Raw genomic sequence first — 12,174 nt, 5'->3', positions numbered from 1 at the left:
ATTATTGAAGTGTGGCCCCTTTTGGAGTAGATTCATTTCCATGGACTTCGGTAAAGACCTGTCTGTCATATTTAGACCCTCTCACCTCCAAATCTCTTCTAGTTTGGGCACATGCCTAGTCTCCTTTGCATTGACTTTTGAGCTATTGGAAGTCTCTTTAAATATTCCTAGCCGCAGAGGCAATAGATCTACAAAGGAAGGCTCAGTTTCTGACTCTTACCTTTGTAATCAGAATTACATGGGGAATTTCTGTAATCAGAATTATGGAGGATTACATATTCCCTGACATAGTGTCTTACTTGTAGAAAACATTCAGTGAATATTTTCTAAATGAATATAGTTCTTTCAATTTACTCGAATGTCCATTGGAGAGTCCTGGGAATAAGGTAGGTTGAAGGAGGCGGTTCTGTTCCTTTTAGTTCCAGCAGGCCTGACTCCAAAGGCAACACTGGTCTTATTATTTTGCTCTCAGTGGATAGAGTATACCTCATCAGAGCCACAGATAATGTCTTCACAGAATGAGTGAATTAGTAAGCAGACTGGATCCACTTAGGGTGTATTTACTTCCATACTCCCTTTTGCCACCAAGTAACCAGGATTGCTTTGGTCCCAGCATGCACATCACTGAGAATGAATGGGTAGAGGATGTGAAAGCTGGAGTCGCTGCATGGAGGATCAGCTGGGAGATGTACGTTCTTGTTTCCATCTCCATGTTTATGGATGTGACCTCTGCGCCCCATCCAGCTGTTCTAGGCACGTTCAAACGGTCCTTCCAGGTTACCGATGTCAGGGTGTGAACTTTGCTTTATTCTACTGAGCGTGCTGGTGGCTCTGCACAGGCTCACTCACACGCTCTTGCTTCATTTTCCCTGGGCTCCGTGTTTTGCAATAGGTCTCTATGTTTGTACAATGCTGTAGTCTTATAAGTGTTTTAAAAGCATTTTCTAACTCAGTTCTCAAAACTTTGCAAAGTAAATGGAACAGATATCATTATTCCCATTTTACAGATTAAAAACCAAAAGTTCAAGGAGATTATATGATTCAGGTCCTAGTTTTTGGGTTCCAAATATAAAAACTCTTCTTAACACGTTGCACTTATTTGCCTGGCCTAGTTGCAGAGAGTGCAAATTAGTGGAGCTCAACAGGAGGGGCTGACATAGCAGGACATGCACCCAGGTATGTGTTTGGTAATTTGTATTTGAGAAGGTAGTGTAGGCGCGCTTTCCCTTCACATGAGTAAAGCATCTACACGAGACTGTTTTGATCTGAGGCTTGTCCTGCCTGTGAGGCTCTTCAAGAGGGTGTAGCTGAGATGGAGAAAACAGGACCTGCAAATCTACCCATGCCTCACAGCTCTCCAGGATGAGGTTGCTGGCTCTTGTCCCCAACTCCAGTTCCAGCACTTTTTCAAACAGATACCAGCTAGCTACTTACTAGCTTATTAAGCACCTACTATGCATAAGCATCTCTATAAGCACCTAATAATTGAATCCTCATGAAAACCCTCTGAAGTAGCTTTGGATCCATTTGCACACTGGGCTTTAGGGACTCAGGTTACATCCCCAGTAGCTGCTACAGAGGTGGTGAGTGAGAGAGTTGGGAGTTGAACCTGGGTATCTCCAAAGCTTCATGGTTTCTCCCCAACACCAGTCTGTCACTTATTACCTCGGGAGACAATGTAGCAAAGTAGAAAAAACAAAGGGGCTTAGGCTTTGTTCAACTATTATCATATAGATTCAACTCTTACCACATCACGGTGCTCCATACATATTTCTTGAATAAGCAAATTGGTATAGTGTTAATCTTTATGCTTAGCCAAAATTTATCTTTTAACATTTTCATGTATTTTTCCTAAATAGTATCATTAATATAAATTTGCAAGTCCCCACAGCCAATATTATGAATGTGTACTGATTTATGTACAATAAGACAGAACCACAAATAATTTTGCAAACTTTTACTAAACATTTCCCTCCATACTTCAGTCACACAATTATGAAGTCTTAGAGTCATTTTTAATCCAGTTTTCTCATTTACTGAACGAGGAAGCACCTCGTGCAAGGAGAAGAGTCCTTCGTGAAGTCATACTACCGTTAAGAGGCAAAGCCAGAAATTAGAATCCAGGGATTCCAATTCCGAATTCATTGTTCTGCACATTACACTTCGCATTTCTTATAAAAGTAGTTCTCTGCTTTATAATCCCACAAAGTATACAATATCCTTTTGATACTTGTCATTACCGTGACTCTGTGATGTCGATAGCACAGGGGTCATCGTTCCCAGTGGCAGAGGGGGAGAATGAGTGTGAGAGAGGGTAGGAGCCTTCCACAGTGCCTGCCGGCGCTAGGCAGACAACACTGAGATGCAGGGCAATGCATGGACCTGACTTTCCTTCCCATCCCATCCCTCCCTCCCTCCCTCCTAGCGTGGGTGGGATGTCCCTGCTTCACAGTGCACCAGCACTGCAGTCTTGAAGACAGGGACTGCCTTTTTCCTCTCCGTGTGCCCTGCACACCTAGCCCTGTGCCCTGCACTAGCAGCTGCTCATTATTTATTGAATTTATTTTCCAGAAAGCTGAGTGTGATTGCCTGTGCTGGTGCCTAACAAAGTAGTCAAGAACATGAACTTTGGACGTGATCTAAAAAATTCTTTGGCCATTTTCTTTCTAGCTCTGCGATCGTGGCAGAGCAAGGATAGGGTGGAGCAAGTGAAGAGCCTGGTGCACTCAACTGAAGGAGGTACCTAGTCCCAGATGCCCTTGCACCAACCTGAGAATGAGCATCTCCTTAAATTTTGCACCCTAAGTGCATCATTTGTCTCACCCTAGTCCCGGCCCTGAACTTGGACAAGTGCCTTGATTTCGCTAATTCTCATTTGTTGAACAGGAGTAGTAGATGAAGTCAGACGCCTTATCCATTAGGCAACGCAGTCTCGTCTTAAACAGGAATAGTAGTACCAAACTCAAAATCAAACTTAAAAGACTGCTTTTTGTGTTTTTTTCTTTGTTTGTTGGTTTTTTCAGAGACAAGGTCTCACTCTGTCACCCAGGCTGGAGTGCAATAGAGTGATCATAGTTCATTGTAACCCCGAATTCCTGGGTTCAAGCAATCATACTACCTCAGCCTCCTGAGCAGCTGGGACTACAGGCACAGGCCACCACACCTGGCTATTTTTTAAAAAAATATTTTGTAGTGAGGGGGTCTTGCTGTGCTGTCCAGGCTGGTCTAGAACTCCTGGCCTCAAGTGATCCTCCCACTTTGGCCTCCCAAAGTGCTGAGATTATAGGCATGAGCCACTGCAGCTGGTCCAGAAGACTGTTTTAAGTCTAAATGAGATGCTTTGCACAGTGTTTGAAACATGGCTAATTTCTCAAAAATGGTAACAGTTATTATTAGGGGTTTTATTTTTTGGTCCCTTGGACTTTACAGTATAATCCTCCCTTGCCTTGCAAATGTTGCTTACACAGAAATGCGCACGTTCTCTACTTTCTTTCATTTATTTGGCTCCTATTTCACCTTGGCTTGGCCTTGGCTCTGTTCTAAAGGCAAGATAATGACAGTCTTTTTACTTTTACCATAATTCTGCAACTGATTAATTATAATGTAGATAAAATTTGGGTTCAATATTGCATTCTATCTCACTCATAGAGTCTGGCAGAGAAAATAGAAACAGGAAGAGAAGCAACAGCTTGATAATGAATGGATTATCATTAATGAAGAGATACTGAAAAACGTTCATTAACATCGCTGCGAATTCAGACTCCTTGGCAGTTTACTTTAGATTACAGGTTTTTAAAAGTTTTTAATTTGCCCTGTTAACCTGAGGAGTGACTCAAACTGGGGAAGAAGGCAGCAGCTTAAGTTTCTCAAACGCAAATGGTACGAAATGTTCCCTTTGAAATGTGGATTTTGAGCCTTGTACAATTTCTTGGGAATTTTTAATGGTTTATGAGTATGAAAAGCTTTGTGCTTCATTGTGCTCATTGTCAGGTAAATTAGAGGTAGGACAGAAATAGGTTTAGGTATTAATCTCTCCTTATTTGCTCGCCACCCATTACGATCATTTGAAAATTTTCAGCAAACATTTGAGTACATATTTGTCTGTTAAAAATACTAATCGTGGCCGGGTGTGGTGGCTCATGCCTGTAAATCCCAACACTTTGGGGGTCAATGCGGGAAGATCACTTGAGGCCAGGAGTTTGAGACCAGTCTGGACAATATAGCAAGACCCTGTCTCTACAGAAAAATAAAACAAAAAATTAGCCATGCATGGTGGCATGTGCCTGTAGCCCCAGCTACTCAGGAGGTAGGAGGATCGCTTGAGGCCAGGAGTTTGAGGTTCCAGCCAGCTATGATCACTCCACTGCACTTCAGCCTGGGTGACCAAGTAAGACACTGTCTCTAATGAAAAGTTTAAAAATAGCAATAATAATACCAACATTTCTTAAGTGAATAATGTGTTTCAGGCAAAATATTTACATGTTAACTTCTCTGTCTCTTTTTGACAATTATCCATCAAGGTAGATATTACTTAGGTCAATGTTTAGAAGACGGGAAAACTAACTGTGATTAAGGCCGGAGAGTGATTTCGTCAATGTCATGCAGATAGTATGTATGGCTGTGAATGGAATTTAGACCTCTGTGAGAACAAAACTCTTGCTCTTCCCTTTATACTCAGGGCTTCTCTAGTCCTAGGCACAGTGCTGGACTCCAGGAATAAAAGCCAAAGGTGTAAAAGATGTGAGAGTCTGTCCTTCAGGCATAGGACATTTGTAAGGGCATTATTGCCGCATTTTACTCTCCACACATAAAATGATGGCTTAACTTGCCCTTAGAATTTCCCAGTGATTGCAGTGAGGAACGCCAAGGGCCACAGAAGCATCAGTGCATCAATGGGAATCATGAAAATGGAAAAATGCCCCAGAACTTTTGTGTGAGAAAGTTAATTCTGAGTTTTGTAAGGCACTTGGGTAAAATATTGATTGTATTTCCTTGATTCTGAAACACTACTTCTAGATTATAAAGATTACCTTGGCATCAATATGCACATCCAATGTGGTTGTGTTTCTTTCTTTCCTTGAAAGTCTTTACAAAGTCGGTGGTGAGCCTTATAAAACAATGACATTTTAGAATCAAAGAGATTTCAAAATTCTTTTCTTGCTTCTGGACTACCCCTAAAAAGGTAAAAGTTATAGCTCAAGTGACCTAAAAGAATGGTTGTTTCCATCCTGACGGCAAATTATGTTCAAACAGTCTCTTTCACCAACAGACACCTGGTCCACGTCTAGGGCTCTGGCTAGGATGGCACTTTTTGCTTCTATCTTTAGATTTATAACGTGTCCCAATGGTCGTGGGCATTGGTCAGTGATTTTACGCAATGAGGTAAGATTTAGGGAGCTTAATCACTTATGTCTACAATGCATTGTTTTATGTCGAGAATGACATCACATCAAATTAATGAATATTTAAAAGTACAACCGGACAACCTCTATATGCTAATGAAATAATGATAGTTATGGCAGCTCTCACAACACAGGGCTAATTTTATGTACAATAACAGAAGTAATGTCAACAAACACAATTATAAATGCATTGCCAAAATTTGAGCTCAAGTACTTTCACTAAGTAGAGATGTAATTATGTGTAAAACAAATAGTGTTTGCGATTTGAAGTATGGATATTTGTGTGTGATTACAAAGGCTATACGATGAAAGCAAGGCCGTTCAGAGGGGTAATGGTAATTTTAAAATGTCAGCCCAGCATTTCCCTGGAGCTGTCTGACAGTCCCTAGATGAGGAGGAAAGTGTCAAGGAGATTTGTAGATGGGGATTTGTAGATGGGCCAAATGACCAGCCCTCGATCTAAGACAAGTCCTGTCTGGTGGAAATCAATTTGTGGTTTCTTATGGGGTGGTTTTCCTGGACTGATTTATAAAGATGATCAATTCATTGTGAAATGCTTTTGTTTGGCTGGGAGTAACATGGCACAGGGGAGCACAGAATGAAAGCTGAGAGTGATTTGCTGTTTCTGTTGTCGTTGTATCTGTTTTATATCACTATGAGTGGCGCCAAAGCTCTACACCATAGAAGGCGGGATGGTGTTTTTGTGGTTCTTTTTCCTTACTATCAAACACAAATTAAATTCCGTGTTTAGTGGCACCACCAGAACAGTGGTGCCTGAATTGCCAGTCACCCCGAATTCCTGAGTCCCAAGTTCCTGGGTGTGTCTCAGTGCGTGGGGGTCAGTGTTGACATGACTCCTCTCAAAATTCTCCTCTCAGTTTGAGCTGTTTCTCTCATTTGCAGCTCTCTCCTTGGAGTTGATCAAACACGGCAAGCTCAACATGAGCATGAACACATGCTCACTGGCATGACACAACCCTCCCTAGGGTCCACCTGAGAAGCTGAAGGTCTAGGGGCAGACTCCAACCTGTCCCATGCAAGGGCATCCTCTGATGGTGACTGGCTAGAGAAAAACCCAGGACAAATCCATTCAACAGCACTTATTAGCACCCTCACTGACAGAGAGGCTAATTTGAAAGGAATCCATTGGCATGCCACTTGAAGGACTGTCTTCAGTCACAGAGAAAGGAATTGATTTGGCCAATGTGAGGATTAAGTGAAGAATCCAAGGGCAGCACTGAAGTTAGAGCCTGGAACACTTACTTATTGTTAGTGGAAGCCAGAGTTATAATCATGGATGTACACTTTGCTCACCTCTGCTACTCATTTTCCAGCCAACCTTAAAAGGGTAATAGTACCCTTCAATAGAGGTCATTTGCATTTCTGAGTTTAGCACGGGTGAAGTGCCACAGCATCCTTGAATGCTGAATATTGAAAGTAAAAAACATTAGTCATTCATCACTTTGACAATTTATTCTACTCAAGAGCCCAGGCCCAGGAGCAGCCAATTCTCCTGATATTTACTAATCATTTTGAGTTAGTGATTGAAAATTTACTGAGTGTCAACATTATGCTTTATATTAAGGGTGTGTATATAGGAAGGTCCAGCATTGTATTATCGGGACAGGGTCTCATTCTGTCACCCAGGCTGAAGTGCAATGGAGTCATCGTAGCTCACTGCAACTTCAAACTCCTGGGCTCAAGTGATCCTCTTTCTCAGCCTCCCGAGTAGCTGGGACTACAGGCGTGCACAACCATGTGCGGCTAATTTTTTTTCTATTTTTAGTTGCCTGGCTAATTTCTTTCTATTTTTAGTACAGATGGGGTCTCACACTTGCTGAAGCTGGTCTCAAACTCCTGACCTCAAGCAATCCTCCTGCCTCAGCCTCCCAGAGTGCTGGGATTACAGGCGTGAGCCACCACACCTGGCCTGCTTTTTCTTGCTCTTGCTGTGGTGGTGCAGAAGTGTGTGGGGACATCCAAAGGCTCCCTGCCCCAGCTGCACACCCAGAATGCACAGTCCCTCCGTCAACTTGCTGCTCTGGCTTGGCCTGGCACCATATTGCTGCTGCCCTCCCTGTGTAGACATGACACACTCCAGGCCTTGGGCTCACAGTGCCGCCCTGACTCCCTTGTGACCTGCCCACCAGCCTGGGCTCACCTGCACCCCAGAGAGAGCTCCTGTTGCCCAGTGACCGTCGATCGTCTCTGTCCCGAACAACCCAGCCACCTCCTCCATCGCACAGTGGGCCACAATTCCACCTTCTCCAGTGGGACCTGAACCCCAGCCCTCAGAAGAGGGGCCCAATTCCAAATTTGTCCGTACTGGGGTACTTTCCCTTATCCCTTGGTTCCCTTTGAGAGTCTTAATCTTTATAGTTGCTCCCTTACAATAGTTTAATAATTACATTAAGCTTCCCCTTTTTAATTGACTGTGTGGTTTCCATCTCCTGATTGGACCCAGCTGACAGAGCAGCTGAGTGGCCAGTGGTCCTTACTGGGACAGAGGAGGAGGAAACCTTTCGGTGGTAAAGATAATGAGCTCATATTTGCAATTGCTACATTTAAAGTATTTGTGGGACTTCCAGGTGGAAAAATCAAATAAGTAACTAGGACAAGGATCTTAAACTCAGGCTGGTGGTACTGACGTCTTGAACACCTATGTAGTAGTTGAAGTGAAAGTGTCCTGGGGAGCACATGTAGAGCCTCGGGGGTGAGCAAGGCCAGGAATGGAACTTTTAGGATTCCCGAAGTTTAAGGACTAGGCAGAGGGAAGGAGGGAGCACAAGCGGTTAGAAGGAGCAGTCCCAGAGGTAGGAGGAGAACCGGCAGAAGCTGAGGAAGGAGATGATAAGATGTCTCAGACCATTCAATGGAATTAAGTTGTCTTCAGCGTTTACTTGGAAGTTTAGGATGTTTCCAGAAACAACATCATCAAAAGTGTCAAAATGAGTGGAATATAAACATGTCTCCTCTGTGAGCATCTCCTTGTTTGTGAACAGTGAAATGTTATTCAGGGATACCTGGGCTACCATTGCATTTTCCTCATTGCGAAATATGCCCACAGGCTGACACCTCAGATGCTGGTGCCTCTGGGCCATAAAAATCACTCGGACCCCCAGAATTTGAGGCCCTGAGATATTCTGACTTTGAAAGGCGCTAGGCTACCTGTGTGATGCATTTCAATACTCCAGAACTGGAGTTTGATAAGGACACCAGAAAAACAACCCCACCTCTTAGGAGTTCCCTTAGGGTTTATGGGCACGTGGGGTGGGTCTCTGGAGTCCACTGGGAGCCCCTGGAATGATTTGAGAACAGTTTTACCCATTGAGACCCTTTCTGGGGAGGCATGGTCTCAGATGGAAGCTGTTAGAGTTCCATCACTTCTAAGCTGCCCTGTGCCTAACTGCCACATGACTCTTTCGATCTGTAGCAAGAAGGTCTTAGGACTTTGAGTGCTAAAATTTGAGTGAAGGTTTTGTCATTTTAAGTGATCTTGGGGCACAGTGAGAGCTCACGGCCAGTTCGCCTGACAGTCCAGCTTCAGAGGCTGGTCACTTAATGAGCCTCTGGATTCAGTGCTGTCGTGTGCTCTGCACTGTCTCTTTCCACGGGGACCTGGGAAATCATCCTTCGTGCTGTTCTCAGTTGGGGACATTGAATTTTCATGTTTTGATTAAAAACAAAAACAAAACAAATCTGCAGTGGCCGTACACTTCTCAGCTGAAAGCCACCAGCCTTTGTACGTTTGCTATTTTTCAAGGGGTTTATAATGGGCAACTTTATTGCTTTTGTCCCCTTTCCAAATACCTTCACAAAATAACCTCAACATGATGTAAGGCAGCTAAGTTTCTCCACTACCAGCTGTGAGATCCTCTCCAGAAAGCTCTATTAACTTAACTACCTGAAAACCTCTCTCAACCTTGGGTTTTCCTGTAGGAAACTTAGTATCTGATCTGATCTGATAAACTATGCCCACCTGGGGTTGAGAGAACAGGTATGCAGCCTTTTCAGGTATGATGGATACCTCCTACACAACATATTTATGATGGCTCTAAATGCCGGTTTTGTAGAACGTTATTTCTCAGATACACGAGGACAAACAAACCTATCTGTTAGAGAAGGCTTGCTGTTGGGGTGGGGAAGTGGAAGGTGTGGTTGGGATGAGCTCAGCATGAATAACACCTGCACCCCTTGCATATTCTTTCTTGCATGGGGTATATCCTGGCTTTCTAGATACGCATAAAAATTGCCAGCTAAAAAACCCTTTTCAAAACCAAACAATGGAGCAACCTGTGCGACCCGCCGGGCCTCATCCCCCTTTGTGCCATCTGGGTCTCTCGCGTGAGCGATTTAGTCTGTGGCGAAGCGTCGGGATGGCGGGTACTGTTGAGAGCGGCAAGTGGAGGCGCCGCCCTAGCGGCTAGGACTCTGAACTATGGCGGGCCTCAAAACATCATCATTCAAGATCACGATCAAGGTCAAGAGAAAGAAAACGAAAATCGGATAATGAAGGAAGAAAACAGAGGAGCCGGAGCAGAAGCAAAGAGCGTGCTAATGCACGAAGAGACTGAACTGAAGACGCTGCAGACTCAGATAGCAAAATAATAAGCCTACTTCATGATAAGAACCAACTTCTTCTTAAAACAGGCAAGAAGACATGAATCCAAAGATAAATCCTCTAAGAAACACAAGTCTGAGGAACACAATGACAAAGAACATTCTTCTGATAAAGGAAGAGAGCGACTAAATTCATCTGAAAATGGTGAGGACAGACACAAAGGTAAAGAAAGAAAGTCATCAAGAGGCAGAAGTCACTCAAGATCTAGGTCTCGTGAAAGACGCCATCGTAGTAGAAGCAGGGAGCGGAAGAAGTCGCGATCCAGAAGCAGAGAGAGGAAGAAGTCGTGATCCAGAAGCAGGGAAAAAAAACGAAGGATCAGGTCTCGTTCCCACTCAAGATCAAGACACAGGCATAGGACTAGAAGCAGGAGTAGGACAAGGAGCAGAAGTCGAGACAGAAAGAAGAGAATTAAAAAAACCAAGAAGATTTAGAAGAAGTTCAAGCCGGACTCCTAGTCCACCTCCCTTCAGAGGCAGGAAGACAGCAATGGATGAGCAAGAAGCTTTAGCTAGGAGGTTGGAAAGGGCAAAGAAATTACAAGAACAACGAGAGAAGGAAATGGTTGAAAAATAAAAACAACAAGAAGTAGCTGCAGCAGCTGCAGCTACTGGAGGTTCTGTTCTGAATGTTGCTGCCCTGTTGGCATCAGGGACACAAGTAACACCTCAGATAGCTGTGGCAGCTCAGATGGCAGCCCTACAAGCTAAAGCTTTAGCAGAGACCGGAATAGCTGTACCTAGCTATTATAACCCAGCAGCTGTGAATCCAATGAAATTTGCTGAGCAAGAGAAAAAAAGGAAAATGCTTTGGCAAGGCAAGAAAGAAGAGGACAAATCCCAATCTGCTGAAATATGGGAAAAATTGAATTTTGGAAACAAGGACCAAAACGTGAAATTTAGGAAATTAAGGAGTATTAAGAGTGAAGATGAAGCTGGATGTAGCTCAGTTGATGAAGAGAACTATAAGACTTTGAAACAACAGGAAGAAGTATTCAGAAATCTAGATGCTCAGTATGAAATGGCAAGATCACAAACCCATACACAAAGAGGAACGCGTTTGGGTTTCACATCTTCAATGCGAGGAATGGATACAGTTTGAAAAAGTTCACACATGTAAAGTTTGGGACTTTATAGACTTCCTCCTCTGATGTCAAGTCCTTGTTCACCAAACAGCTAGCATTCTGGCTTGCATGGGTGTTGCATTGACTTTAATTTATTGAAAAATACGATTTTTTGTAAATATTAGATCAGTGATACTGGTGTTAGTGTTGTAATCAGGTTAAACCCACTTCCATTAAACTTGACAGGACTATAGAAGGACAATATTTTTTAGTTCATAAATTCTACTTTTCAAATATCTAAAAGCTGCAGGTGGGATAAAATCTCATACATGAAATTTTTCGTGTCCGCTGTCTTATGTACTTTTGTCCTTAACCTTGTACAGTTATTTTCATCTTTTAAACATGAAAGAAATGTTATGTAGATGTTCTTTAGAAGATCTGGCTATTTGGTTACATAATCCAGCACAAATAAGCTGGGTGGTGATGATAATAAAAATGCTTTTCTCAAAAAACAAACAAACAAACAAACAATGGGGTCTCTCTGAATAACACAATCTGTGCACCACAGGTAATGAAATAAAACCACCGACATTGACCCTCTGATTAGTTTTAGAAATGGGGTTCGTTAGAAACCTGCCCTTGCCTGCTCTTGAGAGTGAACGCTGCTGGGAATCACAGCCCGCATCCTATGTGTGTCCGTCTGTCCTCGGAGGTCTATCTCCCTTTCCCCTTCCTCTCGCCTCTGCTTGTTTTCAGGTAGTTAATAGAGCTTTCTGGAGAGGACCTCACAGTTGGTAGTGGAGAAGCTTAGCTGCCTTACAACATGTTCAGGTTATTTTGTGAAGCTGTTTGGAAAGGGGACAAAAGCAATAAAGTCGTCCATTGCAAACCCCTTGAAAAACAGCAAAATTGCAAAGGCTGGTTTCAGCTGAGAAGTGTATGGGTGCTGTGGATTGTTTTTTGTTTTTAACAAAGAATCATCGGGGTACCTTGCAGGCTCTAGATTTTGCTTTTGAACTAAATAAAACTTGTGCCATCCCACAGAAAAAACAACCACATTATTATTTAACATATGTTGCCCTCTAGCA

The 12,174-nt window shown here is 43.1% G+C and overlaps 1 protein-coding gene and 1 pseudogene across 3 annotated transcripts in view; one reads left to right on the top strand and one right to left on the bottom strand.

Annotated features, from left to right (window-relative positions):
* Positions 1 to 12,174, bottom strand: part of PHACTR1 (phosphatase and actin regulator 1) — a 561,725-nt gene that overhangs the window by 356,306 nt on the left and 193,245 nt on the right. The window lies entirely within an intron of this gene.
* Positions 615 to 11,192, top strand: LOC105817461 (annotated as a pseudogene). The gene is made up of 3 exons (XR_001137842.1): positions 615 to 791; positions 9,830 to 9,955; positions 10,053 to 11,192. The product of XR_001137842.1 is annotated as an arginine/serine-rich coiled-coil protein 2 pseudogene (transcript).

Source organism: Propithecus coquereli, unplaced genomic scaffold, assembly GCF_000956105.1.
Source record: "Propithecus coquereli isolate 6110/MARCELLA unplaced genomic scaffold, Pcoq_1.0 Scaffold416, whole genome shotgun sequence".
NCBI classification, from domain to species: Eukaryota; Metazoa; Chordata; class Mammalia; order Primates; family Indriidae; genus Propithecus; species Propithecus coquereli.
This window is presented reverse-complemented; position numbering and strand designations above follow the sequence as displayed.